Source organism: Mustela nigripes, chromosome 16 (genome assembly GCF_022355385.1).
Source record: "Mustela nigripes isolate SB6536 chromosome 16, MUSNIG.SB6536, whole genome shotgun sequence".
Taxonomy (NCBI): Eukaryota; Metazoa; Chordata; class Mammalia; order Carnivora; family Mustelidae; genus Mustela; species Mustela nigripes.
The window spans coordinates 50826605-50846907 of NC_081572.1; the positions used below are offsets into that span (position 1 = coordinate 50826605).

General features: G+C 44.9%; 1 long non-coding RNA gene and 1 other non-coding gene across 6 annotated transcripts in view; both read left to right on the forward strand.

Annotated features, from left to right (window-relative positions):
* The first annotated feature begins 33 nt into the window (after window positions 1-33).
* The window catches only part of LOC132003764 (uncharacterized), a 31317-nt gene continuing 11047 nt past the window's right edge, over window positions 34-20303 (forward strand). For 3 of the 5 annotated variants that reach the window (XR_009400295.1, XR_009400294.1, XR_009400297.1), the window contains exons 1-3: window positions 34-633; window positions 6322-6468; window positions 10530-10661. This is a non-coding gene — a long non-coding RNA (uncharacterized LOC132003764). The remainder of the gene's footprint in view (window positions 634-6321; window positions 6469-10529; window positions 10662-20303) is intronic. The other 2 variants (XR_009400298.1, XR_009400296.1) reach the window with 2 other exon arrangements.
* Window positions 8465-8537, forward strand: TRNAK-CUU (transfer RNA lysine (anticodon CUU)). The gene has a single exon. It is a non-coding gene; the product is annotated as a tRNA-Lys (tRNA).

Sequence of the window (20303 nt, forward strand, 5' to 3'; positions counted from 1 at the left end):
GCGCCCCCGCCCGCCAGCCAACCGGCCCGCCCAGGGGGCGCTGCACCCGCGCCCGCCACCCAGCCGGCTGCACCTGGCTGTCGCCTGGCTGCAAATTACAGACCCAGCTCGCCCCCGCGCACGCGCGCGTCTCGGGGCCTGCACCTGCCCGCTCCATCCCGCAGGCCTAACGGGACCGCGCCTCAGGCCTCCGCTCCCGACACCCAGAGCCCATGGGCACCTGCGGAGGCGCCTCCGTCGCCTCTGAATCCAGAGCGCTTCTTCCTACCTTCCTGGTCTGCGGAGTCCAGGGTCAGCCCTGATTTCACAGCCGCAACCCGAGCGGCCAAGCTGGGTTAACTTCGTCTCCAAGATGAGGGCAGTACCTACCTTATGGGAGCCGTCGTGCCCCTGAAGTGTTCTAAGGTACGTACATGGCCAGGCACCTGCTCTCTGCTACGCACAAAACAGCTGAAATCTGCTGCACCTCTTGGTCTCTCTTACCAGATCATAAAACTATGGCTTGAGGATTTCGATGTCCAACAGATTCTTTAACATGTAATAAATGAATGAACCTCACCAAGTTCCATTGCTATGGGAACGCAGCACCGAAGTTTCGAGACAAAAATCACAAGAACCGCTGATGGACCCCAGGTATTTTCAAAACCTGTTCGTTGCTCTATGTTATTCGTCCCTTCAAAGAAATAACATTTTCTTTTACTTACTTTCCTACTGTTTCATTTTATACTTCCTTACTTTCAACTTTCCTCTATTTAAACGCTATTTTTGCTTATCTTATTGGTTTAGTAGTTTATTGGATTAAATACACTTTCTTTACTTTTACTATTTTTTGGTAATCACAGGATTAATGAGTATAGATGTCCCTCTGAGAATGGCTAAAGCTGTGTCCATTAGTGTTTCATATGAAGTGTTTTTTCTTAAAAATTTCCAGACGATCTGTAGTTTGTTTTTCCCGTTTTCTTTATTGAAGGTGTAGATAGTTCACATAAAAGCAAAATGCACGTTTTTAAAAAGATTTTATTTATTTGACACAGAGAGACACAGTGAGAGAGGGAACACAAGCAGAGGGAGTGGAAGAGGGAGAAGCAGGGTTCCCGCTGAGCAGGGAGCCAGATGTGGGGCTTGATCTCAGGGTCCTGGGATCAGGACCTGAGCTGAAGGCAGACACTTAACAACGGAGCAACCCAGGTGCCCCAAAATGCACATTTTAAAAAATTTATTTGAGAGCCAGTGAGAAAGAGTGTAGGAGCAGGGTGGGAGGGGCAGCAGGAGAAGCAGACTCCCTGCTGAGCAGAGAGCCCAACTCAGGGCTCTATCCCAGACCCAGAGATCAGGACCGGAGCCCCCCAAACGTCCCAAAACGCGTGTGTTTTGAAATCAAAGCCTATGTAACCACCACCAGTTCAAACCTAGAACGTTTCCAGGGCTCCAGAGAAAACAGGGGATCGCTATCCTGACTTCTATCCTACAGGTTAATTTTACCTATTTTTGAATGTCATTTTTTTTTAAGATTTTATTTATTTGACAGACAGAGATCACAATTAGGCAGAGAGGCAGGCAGAGAGAGAGGAAGGGAAGCAGGCTCCTTGCGGAGCAGAGAGCCTGATGTGGGGCTCGATCCCAGGACCCTGGGATCATGACCTGAGCCGAAGGCAGAGGCTTTACCCACTGAGCCACCCAGGCGCCCCTGAACGTCATTTAAAAACAGCTTGTTGGGTGCCTTCGTGGCTCTCTGCTCAGCGCATCTTGCTCTCTGCTCAGCATCTTGCTCTCTGCTCAGCGGGGAGCCTGCTAACCCCCTCTCTCTCTGCCTGCCTCTCTGCCTACTTGTGATCTCTGTCAAATAAATAAATAAAATCTTTTGAAAAATAAAAATAAAAACAGCTTGTTAGGCTGTGCCTGGGTGGCTCAGTTAAGTGTCTGCCTTTGGCTCAGGTCATGATCCCAGGGTTTGGGGATCTCTCCTGACTCTCTGGACTTTCTGCTTGGGGGTGGGGAGTCTGCTTCTCTCTCTGCCTCTGTCCCTCATGAATAAATAAAAATAAAATCCTTAAAAAAAAAAAAAGCTCATTTCCCGTCTTTCGCTCAATATAATGTTCTTCAAACATCCCTGTTGTTCTGTGTGCCGATTGTTTCTTGGTCACTATGTAATATTTGATTTATAAATACAAACAGTTTATCCTCCTGTTGATGGACATTTGGGTTGTTTCCAACTTGGGGACCACTATGAATAAAGCTGCTGTTTACTTTCGTGTGAAAGTCTTTTTGTGAACTCATTTCAGTATACATGCGGGAGTGGAGCTGCTGGGTCACGGATTATATTTGTATAAGGATCACCAAACAGTTTTGCACAGTGCCTGTACCATTTTATACGCCACTAGCAATGGGTGTGTGAGTGGCGGTTGCTCCACACCCTCGCAACACTAGGCATCCTCAGTCTTTTTAAGATGTTATTTATTTGTGGGAGAGCGAGCAGAAGCAGGAGGAGCGGCAGGCAGAGGGAGAAGCAGGCTCTTTCCCACTGAGCATGGATCCTGATATGAGACTCTATCCCAGGATCATGACCTAAGCCAAAGGCAGACACTTAACCAATTGAGCCACCCGTGCACCCCTTGTCAGTCTTTTTAAGTGTAGCCTTTCTGCTATGTGCCTAGTGATATCTCCTTGCGGTATTCTTTGCGTGTCCTTGACCTGTAGAGAAGTGATGCTCCTTATCATGTTCTTTTTGACCATTGGGATAGCTTCTTTTGTAAAGTGCCTGTTGACAGACACTCCCCTGAGAATTAGCCCATTTTATAACCTGGGTTGTTTGATATATAGGAATTCTTCATGTCTGGATAAGAGTTCTTTGCCATATGTATATATTTAGAACATACACTCCCAGTTGTGGCTTTCCTTTTCCCTCTAATACCTTTTGATGAGTGGGGATGTTTTTATTTTTTGGTTAGTGTTTTTCGTATCACCTTAAAAGAAAAAATCTCCTACCCCAAAGGTCATGAAGAATTTCTCTTATCTTTTCTTCTAAAAGCTTTTGTACTTAAGTGTATGATCTATCTCAAATTAATTTTTGTATATAGTGTGAGACAGAGGCCAGATTCATCTTATTTTCATATAGATATCCAGTAGATACCTACTTACCTTTTCTTACACTGACCACTCTGTCTTATTTAGCTCGCTTTGTCTTGAAATCCCAGTAAGCCCTCCAGACTTGTTGTTCTTTGAGATTGTCTTAGACTTTCTAAGTCCTGTGCATTTCCTTTTTTTTTTTTTTGTAAACAAACCTTAAGCTTTTTTTTTTTTTTTAAGATTTCATTTATTTGTTTGTCAGAGAGAGAGCGAAAGAGCACAAGCAGGGAGAGCAGCAGGGAGAGACAAAGGGAGAAACAGACTCCCTGCTAAGGAGGGAGCCCAATGCAGAATTGATCCCAAAATCGTGGGATCCTGACCTGAGCCCAAGGCAGATGCTTAACCAACTGAGCCACTCAGGCACTCACCATAGTCCACTCCTGTGCATTTCCATATAAAGTACAGAACCAGCTGTGAGGGGTGCCTGGGTGGCTCAGCTGAAGGCAGTTGAGCATCGCCCTTCAGCTCAGGTCATGATCTCTCAGGGTCCTGGGATGGAGTCCCGCATCGGCTCTCTGCTCAGTAGGGAGTCTGCTTCTCCTCTGCCACTCACCCAGTCTCATGCTCTCTCTCTCTCAAATAAATAAATAAAATCTTTTTTAAAAAAAGAATCAACTGTTAATTTCTAGCAAAAAGATCTGCTTGATACTCTGCTATCAATGATACTCCTTTGAAAATCACTCAATTCTTTAAATATTCCTAACTTAGTTCCTTTAACTTTTATTCTTTCACTAGTACCCATCTGGAGGGAGACCAACTACCTTTCCTATTATTTTAATCATTCCTTGACTGAATCAAGTCAGCTTCATTCCTAGAGTCAGACTGTTCCAGGCACATAAAAAAAAAAAAAAAAGATTTTATTTACTTATTTTAGAGAGAATAAGCAGGAGGAGGGCCAAAGGGAGAGGGAGAGAAGCACACTGAGCAGGCAGCCTGACGCTGGGCTCAATCCCAGGACTCTAAGACCACCACCTGAGCCTAAACCAAGAGTCTGATGCTCAACCAACTGAGTCACCCAGGCACCCCCAGGCATACACCTGCTTATTTTTTTTTAAAGGATTTTATTTATTTATTTAAGAGAGAGAACATGAGGTGGATGGCGCAGAGGGAGAGAGAGAAGCAGACTCCCCACTAAGCAGAGAGTCGTGGAGCTCTATCCCAGGATCCGGAGATCATGACCTGAGCCGAAGGCAGAGGCTTTAACCCACTGAGCCACCCACGCGAGCCTATATATTTTAATATCCAAAAAAGAAAAGGGGGTCACCTGGGTGGAGATTAAGACAGTTAAGTGTCTGCCTTTTACTCAGGTCATGATCCCAGGGTCCTGGGATCTAACCCTCAGTCGGGCGCCATGCTTATAAGGGAGTCTGCTTCTCCCTCTCCGTCTCCCTCTGCCTGCCACTTCCCTTGCTTGTGCTCTCTCTCTGTCAAAGGGATAAGTAAGGGCACCTGGGTGGCTCAGTTGGTTAAGCATCTGCCTTGGACTCAGGTCATGATCCTGGGATCAAGCCCTGCATCAGGCTCCCTGCTCAGCAAGGAGTCGGCTTCTCCCTCTCCCTCTGTCCCTCCTCTCACTCTCTCAAAAAAATAGAAATCTTTAAAAAAAAAAAAAAAAAGAGATAAATAGGGGCACCTGGGTGGCTCAGTGGGTTAAGCCTCTGCCTTTGGCTCAGGTCATGATCTCGGGGTACCTGGGATAGAGTCCCGAATCAGACTCTCTACTCAGCAGGGAGCCTGCTTCCTTCTCTCTCTCTCTCTCTCTCTGCGCCTGCCTCTCTGCTTACTTGTGATCTCTCTCTGTCAAATAAAATCTTTTTAAAAAAGAGAGATAGGGCGCCTGGGTGGCTCAGTGGGTTAAGCCGCTGCCTTTGGCTCAGGTCATGATCTCAGGGTCCTGGGATCGAGTTCCGCATCGGGCTCTCTGCTCAGCAGGGAGCCTGCTTCCCTGTCTCTCTGCCTGCTTCTCTATCTACTTGTGATTTCTCTCTGTCAAATAAATAAATAAAATCTTTTAAAAAAAAGAGAGAGAGAGATAAGTAAAATAAAATAAAATCTTGAAAAAGTAAGGAAAAAGCCTGCTAGGATTCAGGGTTGAAATTGCATTGAATCTACAGACCAACATGGAAAGAACTGACTTCTTAACAACACTGTCTTCCAATCCATAAGTATATGTCTCCATTTATGAGAGTAAAGATACTTATTTAATTTCTGTCAACAATGTTTTGTAGTAAATTTAATACATCTCTTGCTAAATGTGTTCATAAATATTTTGATACTATTATAAATGGTCTTTGAAAATTTCATTCTCCAATAGTTTGTTGCTAGTATATAGAAAACAGTTGGGTTTTGTTATACTGACCTTATATCCACTGACTTTGCTAAGTTCACATATTTGTCCTAATACTTTTGATTATCTCTTAGATCTAAGAAATTGTTTAATTCCCAAGCAAAATTTTAGAAAACCATTCTGTGGTTAATTTCTATTTATATTGGGCTATAATTAAAGTTTCTGAATTACAGAATCTCCTGGGATTTAAATATTTGTCATCATATTCTTTTTTTTTTAAGATTTTATTTATTTACTTGACAGAGAAATCACAAGTCAGCAGAGAGGCAGGCAGAGAGAGAGGGGGAAGCAGGCTTCCTGCTGAGCAGAGAGCCCGATGCGGGGCATCTATCATAGGACCCTGAGATCGTGACCTGAGCCAACGGCAGAGGCTTAACCCATTGAGCCTCCCAGGCGCCCCTAAAATTTGTCATCATATTCTTTATGGCCAGGTACATAATTGATTTCTATGGACATAAAGAGTGTATATTCTCTGTAGATTAGAAAGTGTTCTTGCTGTTAAATCAAGCTTACGAACTGTATTATACAGTTCCTCTATCATTTGCTTTTTTGCCAAATTAAATGAAATTCAGTTAAATTGTGAAAATGAATATTATTTATTCATTTACCCGTGTTTGGTTCATAAACATCTATGACTCAGGTTTTCTTTACAGATTATGGATCATTATTAATTTTACTTACAAATATGGAAAATATATTATGTTACGTTATACATACATGTACAGTATTATGTGTTCTTATTAAATGATAGCATTTTTGATGTTTTTAATGTATCTGGCCTTAATTTTAATTTTATCTGATGACAATATCTCATTCCTGCTTTCCTTTTGTTTGTATTTTTTTTAAAGCTTTTATTTATTTGTTTGAGAGAAAGAGCACAGAGGGACAAGCAGACTCCCCACTGAGTACAGAGAGCCTGAGGCAGGGCTCCATCCCAGGACCCGGAGATCAGGACTGGAGCTAAAGTCAGATGCATAACCAACTGAGCCACCCAGGTACCTCTTCTTACTTGTATTTTTATGATCTGTATCTGTCCATGACTTTGTTTTCAAAGAGAAAGAGAACAAGTAGGGGAAGCAGCAGAGGGAGAGAGAGAGAGAAGCAGGCTCTCCCAACCCCCAAGCAGGAAGCCCCGTGCAGGGCTCAGTCATGGGACCCTGGGATCATGATCTGAGCCCAAGGCAGCTGCTTAATTGACTGAGCCATCCAGGCTTCCCGTTTTTTAACACTTTAAATGCAAATCATTAACAGGTGGGTTTGTAACAATTCAATCTGTTGTCTTTGGTGTTCTAAATAGGAGAATTAGGCTTATTTGCACTTACTAACCTGGAATCTGTTGTGCTTTAGTCTATCCATTAATTTCCATTCGTTTTAAACCTTAGCTTTAAACCTTGCATTTGCCTTAAATCTTCAGATCCTGTGGTTCCATGCTCAGCAGGGAGCCTCCTTTTTCTCTGCCTGACTTTCCCCTTGCTTGTGCTTGTGCTCTCTCTCAATCTAACAACAACCCCAAAAACCTTTAAAAAAATGAATTATTCACAAGTACTGTACTCTTCACCTGCCCAATATTGAGATCTCTTTTCTAATATAATTATCAGTTGGCTAGAGAACTTTTGAGTATTTTCTTTAGCTAGCATCTCCGGGCAATATATTGAGCCCTTGAGTATCTACAATTGTCTTTCTTGAGTCCCAAAAGATGAATGACATTTTGTCCAGGAATAGGACTTTGGGCTCTGAGTTGCAGTTTCCTTTCTGTTTGTAGATATTACTTTCCATTTCCAGTGCAGCAAATGAGACTTCTCAGGCTAATTTTATTTGCTTTCCTTTTTTTTTTTTTTTTTTTTTTACAAGGGGGGGGGTGGGGGAGGGGCAGAGGGAGAGGGAGAAGCAGACTCCCAGCTGAGTGGGGAGCCCAATGCGGGGATCCCAGGCTCCAGGACCCTGGGATCATGACCTGAGCTGAAGTCAGGCAGACACTCAACTGATTGAACCAACCAGGCATCCTGGGAGACAGGGAATCCCAAGCAGGCCCCACACCCAGCTTGAAGCCCCACCTGAAACTCTATCTCAGGACCCTGAGATCATAATCTGAGCTCAAATCAAGAGTCTGGTGCTCACCAAACTGAGCCACCCAGGCAACCCTGCTTTCCTATTTAAAAATAGCCTCTTCCTTCCGTGTGAAAATTTGTATACTGCTCCTGTCACCCACGAAGTTCAGGAATTTTGCCAGGATGTGTGAACATGTGTATCTTTATTATTTTTACTACTGTCGGGGGGTGTCAGCAACATAAACACAATCAAGGTTTATCAAGCCTGATATAGGGAAAAAAAAAGAAACAAAGTACACATTTGTACATTAAAAATGAAGTACAACTACAGAATCGATTAGCTCAAAGACTTATCACAGGATCTCATATGCTCTCTTAAGTGCTTTCTTTCTTTTTTTTTTTTTTTTAAAGATTTTATTTATTTATCTGACAGAGATCACAGTAGACAGAAAGGCAGGCAGAGAGAGAGGAGGAAGCAGGCTCCCCGCGGAGCAGAGAGCCCAATGTGGGGCTTGATCCCAGGACCCCAGGATCATGACCCCAGCCAAAAGCAGAGGCTTTAACCCACTGAGCCACCCAAGAGCCCCATCTTTCTTTCTTTTTTAAAGTAAGTTCAAGGCCCAATGCAGGGTTTGAACTCATGACCTGGAAATCAAGTCCCATGGTCTACCCACTGAGCCAGCCAGGTACCCATCTTAGGCTCTTAATTGGAAAGTATTTTCATCATCACTGGGAACTGAACCCTTCAGTAGCATCCATCAGGTTGTAGAGGCTTGTTAAGATTTGTTAAATTAAGAAAAAAAAAAGATTTGCTAAATCATAACTTTATTTAATATTGGTCATCTCCTGAACTAAAGTGTCACATGTGGACAGTGGGAACCCTATCCACTCCTATAGCCAATCTAACATGAGCAACTTTCCCTACCGGAAATGACACTGGGGAGCCTGGCTGGCTCAGTTGGTAGAGCACGTGACTCTTGATCTCATGGTCATGAGTTCAAGTCCCACGTTGGGCGTAGAGCTTACTTAAAGTAAGAATAGAGCAGAAATGACCTTAAACTTCTTCCTGGATTCAAGTTCATAGGAACAGAAAGTAGAATAGAGGTTACCAGGAGCTGGTGGGTATTGGGGTAGAAGATGGAGACTTACTGTTTAATGGAAACAGAATGTCACACTGTAGATGATGGAAAACTTCTGGTAATGGATAGTGGACACAGTTGTGTACTTCTGCCACTGAATTAGGCAAAGAGTTAAATTGCAGACACCTGGGTGCCTCAGTCCGTTAAGCGTCTGCCTTCGGCTCAGTCCAAATCCAGGGGTCCTGGAATCAAGCTCGCATCTGGCTCCCTGCTCAGCAGGGAGACTGCTTCTCTCTCTGTCCCTCCAGCCCCAAGCCTCATTCACGCTCTCTTTCTTGTAAAAGTAAATAAATAAAATATATTTTTTAAGTTAAATTGGGGGGCGCCTGGGTGGCTCGGTGGGTTAAGCCTCTGCCTTCAGCTTGGGTCATGATCCCAGTCCTGGGCTGGAGCCCCGCATCAGTCTCTCTGCTCAGCAGGGAGCCTGCTTCCCTCTCTCTCTGCCTGCTGCTCTGCCTACTTGTGATCTCTCTCCCTCTGTCAAATAAAGAAATAAAATCTTTTTTAAAAAGTTATGGTAAATCTTATGTATATTTTATCGCAATTAAAAAAAATCCTTCCTAGATTTTTAAAACACAAGCAAAAAATATAAAGTGAAGAACTCGGAATTTTCCCATGGCGGATATATAATATGACAGCAGATTCACAATACAAAAGCACATCTGCGAAACTCAGAAGTGGGCATTTTTGTGCCCAGAGTAGCCCAATTTGTAGAGTCAGAAAGCAGAATGGTGGTTGCTAGGAAATGAGGAGTTTAGTGAGGACAGAGTTTCTTTCTTTTTTTAAAGATGTTATTTATTTATTTATTTTAGAGAGAGACAATGAGAGAGAGCATGTGAGGGGAGAAGGTCAGAGGGAAAAGCAGACTCCCCATGGAGCAGGGAGCCCGATGCAGGGCTCGACCCCTGGACTCTCGGCATCATGACCTGAGCCAAAGGCAGTTGCTCAACCAACCGAGCCGCCCAGGTGCCCAAGGACAGCATTCCGAAGGGGAAAATGGAAGGCGTCCCAGAGGCGGATGACAGTGATGGTGTCACAACAGCATCAATGTACCTAATGCCACTGAACACTGACAGTCAAAAATGGTGACAATGGGGACACCTGGGTGGCTCAATGGGTTAAGCCTCTGCCTTCGGCTCAGGTCATTATCCCGGGGTCCTGGGATTGAGCCCCTCATTGGGCTCTCTGCTCCAAGGGGAGCCTGCCTCCCCTCTCTCTCTCTGCCTGCCTCTCTGCCTACTTGTGATCTCTGTCTGTCAAATAAATAAAATCTTTTTTTAAAATGGTGACAATGACAAAAATTTATGTTCTGTACATTTTACCATAACCTTTAAAAGTTGTGTTAAGTGGGCATTTGGGGTTCTAGCTTTGGCCCTCTAAAACAAACACTATGAAGTCTCTGGTGACTCAGGATGTGGAGAAAGAGATGCGGTTCGTTTATGTGCTCGCGGAAGGGGGACACACACAACACTCAGCTCCAAGGGGAAAACACAAATAACCAGGGCAAATTTGTATAGAATTAAAAAAAAAAAAAAATCTGGAGGGGCGCCTGGGTGGCTCAGTCAGTTAAGCATCTGCCTTCAGCTCAGGTCATGATCCCGGGGTCCTGGGAGCGAGCCCTGTGTCAGGCTCCCTGCTCAGTGGCGAGTCTGCTTCTACCTCTCCCTCTGCCCCTACCTCCTGCTAATAAATAAATATCTATAAAAAATAAAAATAAATACATGAATGGAATCTGAAAATGGTATTGTGTGTTTGATTTCCTTTTTTTCTGAAGGGAAAGTTCCCATGATTTGGGACAGAATTGCTAGAAGTCTATGGAAGCAGAAGAGAGTAAATAATGGTGCCCTCATATGCAAATGTACTTTTCAGGTATGATCTGTCTGTGACCAGTCCCTGGCCCTGCTCCCCAGCCCAGGGAATTAGGGAACCTTTAGCTCCTGGGAGTGTGCAGAATCCCCTGTCGCCACCAGGGAGCAGGAGACCCCGTGTGGTAGCGATCAGGTAGGTGCTGCCGCAGGGAGTGAATGCTCTTGGGGGCATAATTTTGTACCCTCAGTCTTCCGGGGCCCGCAGACTCTCCAGCTCCCCTCAAGCAGGAAAAGTAGTTGCCAGAAATTCGGGTGTACTGCCCATTCTGTCCTCTCTCTCAACCCCCAGGAGGAGCATCCAAATTTCTCAGCTCCTGTGACAGACCTGATTTCTTTCCCTGGTGATTTTTATCTCAGTACCGAGATCCCTCCTGCTTAGGTGCCCGTGGTAAATTGTTTCCTGAGCAATTTCAGGGGGGACCGCTAGCTTTTGTGCCAGCTAGAAAAAGAAGTCTGTTCTGGGCAGACAGGGCTGGCAGGCAAAGCATTTGGCGAGCTGACTGATGGTTCTCAGTAGGTTAGAAAAAGATGCTCTTGGGGCGCCTGGGTGGCTCAATGATTAAGCCTCTGCCTTCAGCTCAGGTCTTGATCCCAGGGTCCCAGGATCAAGCCGCATATGGGCTTCTGCTCAGCTGGGAGCTGGCATCTCTTTCTCCCGCTGCCGCTTCCCCTGCTTGGGTTCTCTGGATATCTCTCTGTCAAATAAATAAATAAAATCTTTAAAAAAGAAAGAAAGAAAGAAAAAGATCCGCCCTTCCTGAACAGCCCTCGGTGAGCGTCCTGAGTGCTTACTGAGTACCAGACCCTGTGCGTATGGAGGGTTTCAGCTGCCTCCATTTTAACCTCAGATTTGCTGGTTGGGTGCTCCTCTCCAGCTTGGCTCTTGGCTCAGGTGGAAGACCCCCAGGGCAAATCATCCCCCCATTCCACCTCCCCACCACGGGAACCGAAAACTACCCCCTCCAGCAATAAGGACTTTCCTGAGCCAGCAAGACCCTGGCCACAACTGACCCCAAGACAGTGATCCAGGATTTGACTTTCACCGCCTACCCGCACCCCCTATTTTCCTATATGAACCCAGAGGTATTTTCACCACTTTGCAGAGACTGTCTTCGAGGGGGCTAGTCTGCTGCCTTTGTGGTGTTGACCTCCCTGAAGTAAATCCTTCTCTTGATTCACCACCACTGGACTCTCTGCCTTTGGATTTTGTCAGCCGCAAGGGATGGAGCCTGGTCTATTTGGAACCCCCGGGTCTTTGCACGTACATCTTGTCTAGTCTTGTGTGACCACAAGGCAGCCACTACTACTGTCCACGTTTTTCTGATAAGAACCTGGGTGTGAGTGCAAGCAGCACACGGCCAACAGGTAGAGCTCACACCAAAGGGAGGAGCAATGACCTTGGTTGCCCTAAACTTCCCCCGCCCATTGCACTAGGGGGAGTCCCAGCTGTTGCAAAAGCCTTTCACAGGAGTTCTCCGCGTCCCCCTCCTCCCCGTCTACCCCCACTATAGTAAGAGTGATTTTTTAAAACTCTTTATTGTCATGCTAATGAATGTAATAATGGATTTGTAGTGTTTGGGTTATAATAAAAATAAGGTCCAACTAGGCTAAGGAATGAAGCTTTATCAATTTCTCCCACTGTTCCCTCACATCACCTTCCTGGCCCCCTAAGAGGTAACTACCATCCTGACTTTTGCGCTAATCTTTTTTTTTTTTTTTTTTTTTTAATCTCTACACCCAATGTGGGGCTCAAACACACTAATCTTTATCACACATACGTGTATATCTAAATAATAAGATATTTAGTCTTGGGGCGCCTGGGTGGCTCAGTTAAGTGTTGGGCTCTTGATTTTGGCTCAGGTCATGATCTCAGGGTTGTGAGATCAAGCCCCGTGTCAGGTCAACGGGGACCCTGCTCGATCCCCTCTCCCTCTGCCCCTCTCCTTGTTCACATCCCTTCTCTCTCTAAAAAAAAAAAAAATTAAAACTTAAAAATATATATATTTAGTCTTGTCTAGTTTTGAACTCTATAGAAATGAAAGGACACGGTATGCATTCTTCTGAGACTATCTTTTCGTGATTTGTCCCTGCTGATGTGTACAGTTAGGATTGATGTGTTCATTGTTGCATAGTATTCCATTATATGAACATTCCACAATGTCCTTTTTTTTTTTTTAAGATTTTATTTATTAATTTATTTGAGAGACAGAGAGAGAGCATGAGCGCGCGAGGCAGAAGGAGAGGGACAAGCACTCTCCCGGCTGAGCAAGGAGCCCGATACGGGACTTGATCCCAGTACTCTGGGATCATGACTTGAGCTGAAGGCCAAGGCTGAACCACCCAGGTCCATTTCATTTTTGGTAGATATATATGTTTAGTTTTGGATACCATAAATGTTTATATAAACATTCTTGTTCCTATCTCCTTACAGATGTGCACAAAGGCTTCCCTAGGATGCAAAGCGTTTACAAATCTCTTTGGACCATTAAATTATGAGCAGGCACCAAGGTTTTATTATAGTCTTACTGTAACAAGAATGGCTTCTGACAGAGCAGGTCAAAGATTTCTCTCTTGGTAGAAACACCTAAAGGGAGAAAAATGACTAGGTAATTTAAAGGAAAAAATACTTTTCTGTATTTCTCTGTTACTCTCAATACTTGAGTACTTCTGACACCAGGTGGGGAGGGAGGATCCCATACCAAGTAATTCTCTGACACCAGCTGGGGGGTCCTACCATTTAACTCAATTCTGATGCCATCTACCTGAGGTTACCCCACAAGTTAAGATCTCAGCCTGCAATGCAGAACCCGGGTGGCTCAGTCGTTAAGCATCTGCCTGTGGCCCAGGTCATGATCCCGGGGCCCTGGGATGGAACCCTGCAGTGGGCTTCCTGCTCCATGGGGGGCGGAGGGCCAACTTCTCCCTCTCCCTCTGTCTGCCGCTGCCCCTGCTTGTGTTCTCTGCCAAATAAATAAAATCTTAAAAAAAAAAAAAGAGCTCAGCCCACAAGATAGTCCCCTCTCCACCCCCATGTCAGATACCAACAGCAAGTCTCAACTGTCACCTGTACTGATCTGCTGGCTATAATCAGAAGTTCCCACTAGCCCCTCCTGGTGTTCAAGGAGCTTCTTAGATAGGCTCTTAGAATTCACAAAAACAGTAGACTTCAAACAAATAAAAGAAACGTATACTTACTAGATTACCAGTTTATTACAAAGGACCTAGGTCAGGAACAGCCAAACGGAAGAGGCGCATTGGGCAAGGCAGGTGAAGGCATAGAGCTTCCATGCTCCCTCTGGGCACACCACTCTCCCACCTCCGTCTGTCCACCAACCAGAAGGTCTGCAAACCCATGACTTTTGGGATTTTTATAGAGGCTTCATTCCATAGGCATGATCGATGAAATCATTGGCCATTGATAATTAATTCAATCTCCAATCCCTTTCCCCTTCCCCAGGGATGGGGAAGTAGGGCAAACATTTGGAACCTTCCAACATGGTTGGTTTCCATGCAATCAGCCCCCCAATTTAAGGGTTTTCCAAAAGTCACCTTGATGTGGGAAGCAAATGCAGAAGAAAAATTATTAAATTTCTTTACTACCTAGAGCCCACTGATAGGTCCTCGAAACAGGTAGAGTGACATTCTTCTAGGGACTCAACTGCCTCCATGTCCATACTTTGGTAAGGGTAAAAGGCAGTCCTAGTCTGACCCCCTCCCCCAGAGTCCTGTAGTCTACTTTATTTTTTATTTATTTATTTTTCTTAAGATTTTATTTATTTATTGACAGAGATCACAAGTAGGCAGAGAGAGAGGAGGAAGCAGGCTCCCTGCTGAGCAGAGAGCCCATGCGGGACTCAGTCCCAGGACCCTGAGATCATGACCTGAGCCACAGGCAGAGGCTTAACCCACTGAGCCACCCAGGTGCCCTATTTTTTATTTTTTACTTTCTTTTTTTTTTTTTTTTTCTGTAGTCTACTTTAACATATAAAACTTCCTTTAGAAATTTCCTTTACCTCTAAACCCTCCCTTGAAGATACGTGTTGGCAATCATCCCCCGAGCATATGGTCCACCGATATACGAAGGGTCTCATGACGAGGTTTTATTAGACAGTAATAAATGACCTTTTCCCAACAATAGCTAGCCCTCTCAAAGTCCTGGAAACCTTGCTTCCAAAATTCCTTAGAGACATTCGCTATCCCTAATCTTCTCCAGACTGGAAAGTATATAATGGGCCACTCCTCATGACCCTGGTATCTATGGGTCCTGTCCCTGTGCTTTAATAAAACGACCTTTTTGCACCAGAGGCGTCTGAAGAATTCTTTCTTGGCCATAGGTTTCAAACCCTAACATTCTTTCCCACAACTACCTCACTAACATAAACTCTGGGGTTGGTTGAAAGAAGCTTGTTATGAATAACAAAAGACATCTTTACCACACTGACCACTTAGGAAATTCCAAGGGTTTTAGGAGCTCTGTGATAGGAACTGGGACTAAGACCATTTTTTTTTTCTTTTTTAAGATTTTATTTATTTATTTGACAGAGATCACAAGTTGGCAGAGAGGCAGGCAGAGAGAGAGGAAGGGAAGCAGGCTCCCTGCTAAGCAGAGAGCCTGATGTGGGGCTTGATCCCAGGACCCAGGGATCATGACCTGAGCCGAAGGCAGAGGCTTTAACCTACTGAGCCACCCGGGTATCCCCTAAGACGAATTTCTTATGATAAATTACATCTAGTAATCATGATTAGATTGTATACAAAAGAAATGTCTCATTAAAGATCTTTTGACTTTTGGGGGTGCCTGGCTGTCTCAGGCATAGAACATGTGACTCTTGATCTCAGGGTTGTGAGTTCAAGTCCCATGTTGGGCATGGAGCCTACTTTTAAATCAATCAGTCAATAATCTTCAGACTCTTTTTTTTTTTTTTTTTTTAAAGAATGAGATCTTGCCATTTGTTTTTTTTGTTTTTTTTTTTTAAGATTTTATTTATTCCTTTGACAGAGACAGATCAGAAGTAGGCAGAGAGGAAGGCAGAGAGAGGAGGAAGCAGGCTCCCCGCCAAGCAGAGAGCCCGATGTGGGACTCGATCCCAGGACCCTGAGATCATGACCTGAGCTGAAGGCAGAGGCTTTAACCCACTGAGCCACCCAGGCGCCCCAATAATCTTCAGACTCTTGACTGATAGCTGGCAGTAAACGTTAGCAGATGGGTATTTAGTTTCTCAGAAGAAATTTTAATTTCATTATAATCCTCCATAAAATTGCTTAAATATTTTATCAGCAATGCTACTGGCTTCCCAGAGGGGGCTGTGAATTAGCATCCCCCCCCCGCCATGTTTAAGACAGTTTTTCTTCTCTAATAATTTAAGTGTTAAATAACAAAAATTCGACCCTGTAGATTTGAAAGATCTAATCGGCTTTATTAATCGGTTCATGAATCCGGCAGCATCCCATCTAATAAGTGGAGAACTCCCAGGGGCTGTACGAAATGGAAGGCCAAAGAAAAGAAAGAATTATTTCATATGCCTTGCCTTAGGCAGAAAGACAGGGGTCTTATTAGGTGGGTTACCTTCATCTTCCTTTGTTGGGGTGGGTGGAAAGATTGACATATGACAAGATTTCCTCATTGGTGCTGACTGGAAAATTCCTGACTTCTAGTTAAGACTACATTTCTAAGGGCGCCTCAGTGGCTCGGTCGTTAGGTGTCTACCTCACGCTCAGGTCATAATTCCAGGACCCTGGGATCGAGCCCCGCACCAAGCTCCCTGCTCGGCGGGAAGCCTGCTTCTCCCTCTCTCATGCCCCCTGCTTATGTTCCCTCTCTTGCTGTGTCTCATCCAAAAAATAAATAAAATCTTTTTTTTTAAGATTTTATTTATTTACTTGACAGAGAGATCACAAGTGGGCATAGAGACAGGCAGAAAGAGAGGGAGAAAGCAGGCTCCCTGCTGAACAGAGAGCCCGATGTGGGCCTTGATCCCAAAATCCTGGGATCATGACCTGAGCTGAAGGCAGAGGCTTAACCCACTGAGCCACCCAGGCGCCCCATAAAATCTTTTTTTTCCTTTTTAAAGATATTTTTAATTTTTATTTTCATTTATTTTTTTAAAGATTTTATTTATTTATTTATTTGTTTGTTTATTTTTAAAGATTTTATTTATTTATTTGACAGACAGAGATCACAAGTAGGCAGAGAGGCAGGCAGAGAGAGAGAGAGAGAGGGAAGCAGGCTTCCTGCGGAGCAGGGAGCCCGATGCGGGGCTCGATCCCAGGACCCTGAGATCATGACCCGAGCCGAAGGCAACAGCCCAAACCACTGAGCCACCCAGGCGCCCCTAAGATTTTATTTATTTATCAGAGAGAGAGGGGGGGAGAGAGTGAGCACAGGCAGACAGAATGGCAGGCAGAGGCAGAGGGAGAAGCAGGCTCCCTGCCAAGCAAGGAGTCCGATGTGGGACTCGATCCCAGGATGGTGGGGTTATGACCTGAGCCGAAGGCAGCTGCTTAACCAACTGAGCCATCCAGGCGTCCCTAAAGATTTTATTTATTTGACAGACAGAGATCACAGGTACACAGGCAGAGAGAGAGAGAGGAGGAAACCGGCTCCCTGCCAAGCAGAGAGCCCAGTGCGGGGCTTGATCCCAGGACCTTGAGATCATGACCTGAGCTGAAGGCAGAGGCTTTAACCCACTGAGCCACCCAGGCGCCCCAGCGCCCCATAAAATCTTAAAAAAAAAAAAAAGACTATATTTCTGGAGGAGGTTGAGACTGTATTTGGGTTGGGTATTAAGACTAAAGTTTGGTAACATGGCCTAGCATTAGTCAGCCCATTTGGGATCTTGGTTTTCTTTTTAACAGAGCAGAGTTGCTAGATCTAGGAAATACATGTGTTCAATTTTATGTTCCAAAGGGGTTGTGTCAGTTTATACCCTAACCACTGTGGGTGAGAGTTCCTATTGCCCCACATCTTATCCCACAATGGATATTATCTGACTTTTTAATTTCTGCACATTTGGAGGCTTTCAAGTGATAGCTCCTTGCGTTTTTGGTTTTTTTTTTAGGATTTTATTTTATTTATTGGACACAGAGAGAGAGATCACAAGGAGGCAGAGCAGCAGGCAGAGAGAGAGGAGGAAGCAGGCTCCCTGCTGAGCAGAGAGCCCGATGTGGGGCTCGATCCCAGGACCCCAGGACCATGACCTGAGCTGAAGGCAGAGGCCCCAACACACTGAGCCACCCAGGCGCCCCTCATCACGGTTTTAATTTGTGTATTCCAGATTACCAATCTGATTGAGCGACTGGTGTTTTTTCCGCCCTATTTCTTCTTTTTTGTCCTTTAAAACTAGATCTGGGCTATCCATTATGGAAGCTGCTAGTCACGGTGTTACAGGATTTCTTTTCCCTTAGCGTGTGTGGTTCTTGCTCACGCCTCTTTGAAGAACGTAGAGCTAGTCCAAAGAGTGGTGGCCAACAAAGCAAAGTTGATTCAGTGATAGTACAAAGTTCCTGAAGAGGGAGGGGCCCCAAGAGGGTTGCCGCAGGAGTTTCTGGATCTGTGGGTTTTTATCAGATCGGTGGGTGGTTTTAAAATGATTAATACTGGGGCACCTGGGTGGCTCAGTGGGTTAAAGCCTCTGCCTTCACTCAGGTCATGATCCTCGAGACCTGGGATCGAGCTCATCATCGGGCTCTCTGCTCAGCAGGGAGCCTGCTTCCCTCTCTCTCTCTCTGCCTGCCTCTCTGCCTACTTGGGATCTCTGTCAAATAAATAGATAAAATCTTTTTAAAAAAATGATTAATACTCCTTGTGCCTGTCATCCAATCAGGTTGTCATGTGGGAAAGGGAGGAGGGCTCCTTCCTAGGTGGTGTAAAATCCTTTTAAGGGTGGTTTCCCCTTAGGGCGGGGGACAACTTTGTCCCTGCCTGCCTTTCTTCCAACTATCCTTCACCAATATGTGATTATAATTAAAACTAAATAGGGGCGCCCAGGAGGCTCAGTAGGTTAACTGTCTGCCTTTGGCTCAGGTCCTGATCGCGGGGTCCTGGGATGGAGCCCCAAGTCTGGCTCCCTGCTCAGTGGATTCCGCTTCTCCCTCTCCCTCTGTCTGTCCCCTGCTCATGCTCTCTCTCGAGCTCTCTTTCTGACAAGTAAATAGATGAAAAATCTTTTAAAAACATCTTTAAGACATGATTAAAAATAAATGAGTAGGGCGCCTGAGTGGCTCAGGTCATGATCCTGGAGCCCCAGGGTGGAGTCCCACATTGGGTTCTCTGCTTGGTGGGCAGCTTCTCCTGCTGACCTCTCCCCTCTCATGCTCTCTCTCTCTCTCAAATAAATAAATACATTCTTTTCTTTTTTAATAAATAAATTCATAAAAATAAAAATGAAGGGGGGTCCTGGGTGGCTCAGTGGGTTAAAGCCTCTGCCTTCAGCTCAAGTCATGATCTGAGGGTCCTGGGATCGAGCCCCATATGGGCTCCCTGCTTGGTGTCTGCTTCTCCCTCTCCAGCTTCCCCTGCTGTGTTCCTTGTCTTGCTGTCTCTGTCATAAGTAAATAAAATCTTTAAAATTTTTTCATTAAATTAAGATGATGGGCCCCTGAGTGGCTCAGTTGGGTAAGTGTCTGGTCTCAGGGTTCTCAGATCAAGCTCTGTGTAGGGCTCTGAGTTTAGAGCAAAGTCTGCTTAAGATTCTCTCTTTCCCTCTGCCTCCTCCCCCACCAATCCCCCCCAACACACATTCTTTAAATAAATATATAAGATCCATTTTTAAAAATCTTTATAAAGAAAAAAGAAAGAAAACAGGGGCACCTGGGTGACTCAGTCTGTTAAGCGTCTGCCTTCAGCTCAGCTCATGACCTGCTTTTAGCCCAGGTCATGATCTCAAGGTCCTAGGATCGAGCCCTGTGTCGGGCAACCAGCTCAGCAGGGTTTGCTTCTCCTCCTGCCTCTGCCCCATTTGTGCTCCCTCTCAAAATCTTTTTTTTTTTTTAAGATTTTGTTTATTTATTTGACAGAGAAAGATGTCAAGAGAGGGAACACAAGCAGAGGAAGTGGGAGAGGGAGAAGCAGGCTTCCTGCTGAGCAGGGCTGGGCTTGATCCCAGAACCCTAGGATCATGACCGAAGCCAAAGGCAGAAACCCAACGACTGAGCGACCCAGGCACGCCTCAAATAAATTAAAACTTAAAACAAAACAAAACAAAAAACAGATGAATAAGTGTTAGAAATATTTCGCTTGTGCTTACCCATTTTAGTAAAAACTCTATCCAAGCTCTACCAATCCCTAAAGATTTCCCAAAACTATTTAAGCACCGAAAGACTTTTTTTTTTCTCTTTTTAAAAAAAATTATTTTACTTTATTTATTTGAGAGAGCATGAGTTGGGGGTGGCAGAGGGAGAAGGAGAAGCAGACTCCTTGCTGAGCCAGGAGCCTGATGTGGGGCTCTATCCCAGGACCTTGATAGCATGACCTGACCTAAAAGCAGCTGGTTAGCCAAATGAGGCGCTCAGGTGCCACACCCAATGGTTTTAGAGTCTCATTTGCAAATATATCACCCATATTTGGATGGGCAGGTTGACTTGATTCTGATTCATCAATATCTCATGGATTACATTTGTGGTGTCATAAGAAATTTACCTAACCCAGGTCACAAAAGCTTTTTACTTTCTTCCAGAAGGGGGCGCCTGGGTGGCTCAGTGGGTTAAGCCGCTGCCTTCGGCTCAGGTCATGATCTCAGGGTCCTGGAATGGAGCCCCGAGTTGGGCTCTCTGCTCA